The 8,401-nt window shown below is 39.4% G+C and overlaps 1 long non-coding RNA gene across 1 annotated transcript; it reads right to left on the bottom strand.

Annotated features, from left to right (window-relative positions):
• Positions 1-509: 509 nt before the first annotated feature.
• On the bottom strand, positions 510-8,127 carry LOC131662668 (uncharacterized). The gene is made up of 3 exons (XR_009301792.1): positions 7,785-8,127; positions 7,557-7,699; positions 510-6,035 (listed from the first exon to the last, which is right to left on the bottom strand). It is a non-coding gene; the product is annotated as an uncharacterized LOC131662668 (long non-coding RNA).
• Positions 8,128-8,401: the final 274 nt, after the last annotated feature.

The following is an 8,401-nucleotide window of genomic DNA, read 5'->3' as shown; positions in this document are numbered from 1 at the left end:
GTATTTATAACACCTACAATGTATAAGCCAATTGGAAAATAGCAGAAAACAAGATTTATTAGCGATAGGTCGACCTGCTCTCTACATAGGTCGGCCTATTGAGTGTATAGCACCTGAAAAAGAGCAATGTGTGACACTTGCGTCGACCTGAAGGGTCGGCGTGCGCATTCCCGTGATTTCTTCAGAATGCCATGCGTCGACGCATAATGTTTTTATACTTGAGTCACCAAACCTTGATGCGTCGAACTGAAGGGTCGGCGTGCGCATTTCCGTGAATTCCTCAAAATAGCTATGCGTCGACCTAAGAAGGTAATGCATCGACACATTCAGCCTTCTCCTGAATTTCTTCACAAGGGGCTTGCAATAGGTCGACCTATGATATGTGTGGGTCGACCTATTGGTGTTTTGTGGCCAAAAGTGCTTGTCTTGGTTGCTGGTGCTTGATTTCTATGATTCCACTTAAGTTGTGGTTGATTCACAATATTTTGACAGCATGGAAACAACACCTTGCCCTCACAGATATCAAGCGCCAAACACGCAAGCACACAATCCCAATTGTTTAACCGAAACAACGGGCATTAATAGAATGTTCATATCTCATCAAAATATAGAATTCGCATTTCAGCATAATATAGAAATTAAGAATAATGAAGTTAATTCAGTCTAACTATACATAATTCACATGTAACAAAATTAACACACCCATGGTCATATAAAACCTTAGTATGTACACATACTCGATAGACAAGTCTCACTAAGAAGGATTCTTATATTATTAAATCAAGGGTTAATGAACCTTTTAGTCCCTCTAAATATTGCATATTTCATTTTTAGTCCCTCCAAAATTTTCCTTTAAGAAATCGTCCCTTGAAAAATTTTCGTCTAAACTATTGGTCCCTAACATCAAATTTGCTAGAGATTAGCTACGACTTTAGCCACCGATTAGCTACGAAATTTGACGTTAGGGACCAATAGTTCGGAAGAAAAATTTTGAAGGGACGATTTCTTGAAGGAAAATTTTGGAGGGACTAAAAACGAAATTTGAAATATTTAAAGGGACGAAAAAGTTCATTAACCCTTAAATCAAATATTTTGGTTTAGAGACCAATTTTATTAGAAAGTACACGTCGCTAGCTTTCCAACGATATAAAGTTTGCGCGAAACGGACTTACGACGCAAAAGTTATGAATTTCTAAAGTTGCTGGTTTTTTTTCCTCTGCGCCCAGGGTAACCGATTACCCAAACTCAGTAACCGATTATTGGCACTAAAAACAGTCCAAAATTGCATTTTAACAGAGTAATCGGTTACCCCAAAGACCCGTAAACGAATACCCTGTAGCAGAATCAATTTTCTGCATTTTAAAAGCTCTAAACCAGTTCCAAACACCCTATAATTGATTCCCTACACTTGCAAAACAGTCCCAACGAAATTGCATCATATAAATACATTTAGGAACATTAACATGCAAGGACTAAAGCAATCAAACATAGCTAGCATCAATGATTTATAATTGCTCACAATCCCTAAACCCCAAATAGAAACCCCAACATGCAAACCGCATAGTCTCTATCTAAGGACTCGCCTTAGATTTAGAGAGATTAGGATGATGATCATGTAGCCATTGAACTTCTATTGATGCCAAAACTTCACCTCTAACATGATCAAACCCGTAACCAATCTTTGACACACGTTCAGCATGGACCTTCCAACTTCAAACTCGTTTTTCTCCACAAATAAACAAGCTATTAGAACAAAATAATATACCAAATCGAAGAGAATTCCGTGTAGAATCCAAATATTTGAGAATCACCTGAATCGGAGTTATGAGCAGAGAGTTATGATCAGATTAGTGAGAGCTGTCCATAGAATACGAAAATGGAACTTGAAATGAGGTGCAAGACCTCTTCCACTTCTCTCTCCACTTCTCGTTCACAAAATTCTGAATTTGGAATGGTGTATCTCTACCAACCAATCACATGTCATGCAATATAAGGTTAAGGTCCAATGTGCCCCTCAACTAAACCAAAATTACCACCTTGCCATTTGGTTTGCTTCTAACCAACATCTTTCTATTCCAACTAACCTTCTCTTAATTATATTAATCCATTATTTCCCTCTTAATACTTCATAATTATATGAATAATCATGCCTAGAATAATATGGGGTATTACATTCTCCCCCCCTTAAATTGAATTCGTCCTCGAATTCTATCTGATCACCAGGGAAATAACCTTTCCAAATTATCCCAACAAGGGACGAAATGTTACTTACATTTCTCCTTTAGGTAGCTTCACTACTCTGCCTGAGGGTCATTCCATACGTAGAAACATAATCTGCTAAAAATACTTGCGTCCCACTATACATGATTAGAACCTTAACTCTCAAGCAACACGTCTATTCAGATACTTCGTCTTGACATATCTGGGGAAAGATCCTTCCAGGGTCCTTGACCTTCACTGCTCTGCACTGAATCTCCAAAACTTCAAAAACTCTAATAACCCACTCATGTCGGATATCCTTCGCTTCATTATTTGGTGTGTTCACCCTCGTTCAACAAACATTACTGATTCACTCAGCTCCTTGAATTACTTCCCACTTGAGGATTACCGCCACAACGTCGCTTCTGCGATAACACTTCAAGTTATTCTCCACTCGAGTCCATACAATGTCATTAGGTGATCTCCAAATTCCTTGGTCTTAACCTCTGGTTCCCAAAGTCTTAGGATGATTGTCCCAAATTTACCTTTACTTATACAACTGAATCTCCTTACTTTAACCCTTACTCCAATTTAGACATAACAGCTGTCACCGTAAACCGCGAAGGTATAATCATCTTGCAACTATAGCCTTGACATTCGACAACCTCACATAAGATTCTACTGATAAGAGGCAAAATTCAACAACTGACCTGTAACCATTGTACCAGTCTTCCTGTACAATCATAGTACACAAGGCATAACCACAAAGAACTTACGCCAACTGAATTTCCTCTCTAGCCTTCAACATTTCCACAGTCACGATACTATGTCCAACCCTTGTGATTTACAAGCTCAACTGATGATCTCTACGAACATCGGACAACATGCCATCCAGCAAATGTGTTCCCCAGCTGGCCCATTGACAACACCTCTTGAGTTTTATGGTGGATCCTCGAGAGACTGGAATGAACGAAACACTGCTTCGACAATTTCTCTTAGGAAGATACTTTCATCCCAACATAAAATCCTACCAATAGTTCGTTCGTTCCTACCTCAGACTTATCTGATTCTTTCTTGATCTGTTGCGCTACTCTGATTCCAACAAGTCACACACCTTGAAATCCTCTGAGTCACGTTATATCCATAATTCACTTAGTTTCCATTAATACACAATAATTGCTTATCTACAGTTGTCCAATTGCAACACGTGCCAGAACTCCATATACATCCATCGTCGACTACTACTCCTCAAAGTTGCATACTCTCCAGAATTAAGTTTCTACTTACTCTGCCATTCCATATTAGTTCATCTACCACAACTTAGGCACACGTTTCGATCTCAGGACATTGAAACCCAAATACTCACTGACTTAGAGGTTTTGTCCTTGTAACTGATTTCCACAACGTACAACTGCTATGTTTTACCCCTTCCAACAAGTCTGGCTGCTTAGCCGGTATAACGAATCCTTCATAACGTATGCAGCTTACTATAACTCTATCAATTTAACATCGCCTCTTCCCAACCAAACAGCTTCATTCTCTTAGCGTAGTATCACCTCTGATAACTCGTGCGACTTACTGATATAACAATCCTCCCATAGCCACACTCCATTCACACAGTCATCTAATGTCTGTTCCACCTCTGAATCAGACACTAAACTGACTTCCTCGACGGTTGCATCCTTCATTGCAGTGCTCCCAACGGTCTGAGTGTAGCCACAATGCAAGAAATTGCACTTTGTATTTCGAACATCTCTCTTATAGACTCCTCAGAAGTTCTCAAACCAAAATGTCTATGCTTTACCAAGATTGACATTTCTTCACTCAGAGTATCTACAGACACTCTACCAGATACGTCACATATCAAACTAGTCCAAGATGCAATTCGCATATTCCATCACCGGTTGCCAATGATACATGATAGCCACTCACTATGCTGACCAGGATATCATGACCGCACATGAGTCTCACTATAGACACTCATGTAGAATTGCCAACTTAACACGTCACGAAACGAGAACGTCCCCAAGGTACAATCTGATACTAACTCACGCGATCATGATCACTAAGAGTCTCCATAAGTATAGTATTGGATCTTGATCCATCTCACCATCGCCTGTCTAGTTATTCCTATACTATCGAGTGAGACATATGGATCCTTATCCCACATACCTTATGAGAGTCTAGATCTGTGTCTCACGAGTGCCAAATCAAAATTCTACCTTGAGCTTCAGATCACCTTTGTCCCACACATGTCGCAAAAAGGATGACTCACGCATCTTGTGCACGATAGTGATACTGTGGCATTATACCCGTCTGGTAGTACCAACATGGTGGTCCAACTCCGAGGCCATGTATCCAGGTAACCTACCTCTGTGGCGTATAACGATCTCCACACGTATCCTAAAGTCACAACCGATAAGTGTCTGAACAGACCTCCAATAGGTTCATCGTTCCTCAAGTCCTTCGAATCACACTCCTTAGGATGCTAAAACCTGAGAGTGCTACACATCAAAGTTACTTACTCGGAAAGCCAAAACGCCAAGCATGAAGATTTGAAGTTCAACTTCGGATTACCATGCAGTGCGCGTACCCACTCGTCCCACGCATGCATGAGATTCCAAGGATAATTCAGTCCAGATAGATCTTAGTTCTTACTCGCCTGAACACCCAACGCCAAGCGTAGTTCTATGGATTCACTCGGGGTCAGACGAACAACAACTAACAAGAAATTAGGTTACTGCATTTCACGCTTCTACATCATTTCATATTCCATCTAGCGTAGTTCTAGAACTTAAATATAAAATGATAAGAACAAAAATACATATCCTCTTCTATCGACTGGGTATTCAAACCTCGCCCAATCGTAAGTTGCCACACTCGTACCTTCCACCAACATTTACTAGGTAACTACTCTCGCTTAGGGTACTTCGAGTTAAATTAGGATCTAATACTTCACCCATCCAATTACTGTTCGTACCAGCCTAATCAAAAAGGTCTGACTTCTGTGTCCGCACTTCCAAAGGTTATTATGTCCTATCGGCTCATCAGTCACACCTAACACCGGCAACATCCTCGGTACTGAATCCTACTAATCCCTAGCTCAACACCTTCGGAGAATCTCACTTACAAGGCTCCTACTCAATCCTATTTGGATTTCCCTTGCTATTACCAAGACTTAGAGAAAGTTGCACTCCGTCCAGTCAAAATCTTAGGGGTTCTAGTTGTCTCGATCCACACCTTGACTGTTCGGGTATTACTTCTTTGCGTCAAACGCTCCTCTTAAGTATGACAACTCCAATATCCCATCTACTTACGTCATCCAATAAATCCAGATTCCATATACAATTCACCACCCAACTAATCCTTGCTACTTGGGTTCACGACACTTACAAGTTTACGAGTCCTCATGGCGGCTCTTCCGTAATTCTACTGTCTCACACTGAGTCGATGAGTTGATCAAGTTCAAAAAATTAATGAGATATCAGTAAAATCAGGCTAGCAACACGCACATGTGAGGAAGAAAGGAATTGCTAGTGATGTCTCTTGGCTCGACCGAGAATCGACCTGCTCTGATACCAATTGTAACACCCTATACATAACTGACTAGTATATTATGCATGAAACGTTATAAATTGATATTGAGTACATACAAAAGCTAAAGTTATAGAAAGATCCATATAAAATACAACATGAAATCCTAATAAGAATTACAAAACACGTGTCTTCAATGGATCTGCACAGCGGAGAATGAGATCTGACGAGGTCTCCGAGCCATCACCACTTCCAAGTCTTCAGTCCAAACCTGCTACTGACCAAATGCTACTAAACCGCACCTAAAAAAATATAAGTTGATTGGGATGAGATTACTAAATCTTAGTGAGTCCTCCTATCCTATGGGTCCACTCGGATCTACAGGGTACATGCATCAAAAGCGAATCCACCATTGATCCGGGGTTCATCCTCACATCCGGTACAAGTACGGAGAAAACTTGGAATCATCCACCATTGGACGATTAATGCATATATACAATTATATAAGCAACCAAGTATGCAAAACCCGCATCCATATACGGGGAATCCAGAAGTACGTTAATACCACTACTAAGTTACTGACACACCCTCGGTGGGTTCACCCATGCCTATTTGTCAAGAGACTTGCACAAGCACCCTGCAAGAGTGGTTAAATGGGTTCACACAAGCCTACGTGGCTGCGAGATGACCTTGCCTAAGAGGCGACACCGTCCCATTAACCATCTATATGCACCTGGTGTTAACGACAAGTGCAACATGCCGTCTCGACGCATGAGCCCATCCGGGTAGGAACCTAATGATGTAGCCTACATGGCATCACTAGAGATTGTTTACCTGTTATGCGTAGGCTTACTTATCCGCATAACACCATCATACCGAGCACGTGAGTGTGTACACAGCAAGTGAGTAAAAAGCCCCATAAGGCACTCACAAGCACATTGCAACGGTAGTTCAGGTATGTGCCTCTGGGATCCATGATCAGGGCAGTCCCACAAATAACTCCAGGACCCACGGTCCGAATCGTAACTTAGTACCTGGTCTACTTCGATTCAGCATACACACATATCAAGCGCCAAACACGCAAGCACACAATCCCAATTGTTTAACCGAAATAACGGGCATTAATAAAATGTTCATATCTCATCACAACATAGAATTCGCATTTGAGCATAATATAGCAATTAAGAATAATGAAGTTAATTCATTCTAACTATACATAATTCACATGTAACAAAATTAACACACCCATGGTCATATAAAACCTTAGTATGTACACATACTCGATAGACAAGTCTCACTAAGAAGGATTCTTATATTATTAAATCAAATATTTTGATTTAGGGACCAATTTTATTAGAAAGTACACGTCGCTAGCTTTCCAATGATATAAAGTTTGCGCGAAACGGACTTACGACGCAAAAGTTACGAATTTCTAAAGTTGCTGATTTTTTTTCCTCTGCGCCCAGGGTAACCGATTACCCAAACTCAGTAACCGATTACTGGCACTAAAAACAGTCCAAAATTGCATTTTTAACAGAGTAATCGGTTACCCAAAGACCCGTAACCGAATACCCTGTAGCAGAATCAATTTTCTGTGTTTTAAAAGCTCTAAACCAGTTCCAAACACCCTATAAATGATTCCCTACACTTGCAAAACAGTCCCAACGAAATTGCATCATATAAATACATTTAGGAACATTAACATGCAAGGACTAAAGCAATCAAACATAGCTAGCATCAATAATTTATAATTGCTCACAATCCCTAAACCCCAAATAGAAACCCCAACATGGAAACCCCATAGTTTCTATCTAAGGACTCACCTTAGATTTAGAGAGATTAGGATGATGATCATGCAGCCATTGAACTTCCATTGATGCCAAAACTTCACCTCTAACATGATCAAACCCGTAACCAATCTTTGACACACATTCAGCATGGACCTTCCAACTTCAAACTCGTTTTTCTCCACAAATAAACAAGCTATTAGAACAAAATAATATACCAAATCGAAGAGAATTCTGTGTAGAATCCAAATCTTTGAGAATCACCTGAATCGGAGTTGTGAGCAGAGAGTTATGATCAGATTAGTGAGAGCTGTCCATAGAATACGAAAATGGAACTTGAAATGAGGTGCAAGACCTCTTCCACTTCTCTCTCCACTTCTCGTTCACAAAATTCTGAATTTGGAATGGTGTATCTCTACCAACCAATCACATGTCATGCAATATAAGGTTAAGGTCCAATGTGCCCCTCAACTAAACCAAAATTACCACCTTGCCATTTGGTTTGCTTCTAACCAACATCTTTCTATTCCAACTAACCTTCTCTTAATTATATTAATCCATTATTTCCCTCTTAATACTTCATAATTATATGAATAATCATGCCTAGAATAATATGGGGTATTACATAATGTATACTCTTTTTTATAATATCAAACAATATATTACTAATTAAATTATATTAAGTATACTATATTATTTTATTTACATTTTGTAAGGTATGTATTACTTTAAACAGTGCCGCCCAATCAGACAGAAGACCCTGTTTTAATTTAAAAAATAGGTCCAAATTTTTATAAAAATATTTAATTATAATAAATAAAAATAACACATATAAAATATATAAAAATATAATTATGTATTACTAAAACAAATTTAATTAT

The sequence above is a fragment of the Vicia villosa genome, linkage group LG3 (assembly GCF_029867415.1).
Source record: "Vicia villosa cultivar HV-30 ecotype Madison, WI linkage group LG3, Vvil1.0, whole genome shotgun sequence".
In the NCBI taxonomy this organism is placed as follows: domain Eukaryota; kingdom Viridiplantae; phylum Streptophyta; class Magnoliopsida; order Fabales; family Fabaceae; genus Vicia; species Vicia villosa.
Note: the sequence above shows the minus strand (reverse complement) of the source record. Positions and strands in the feature narration are given on the sequence as shown.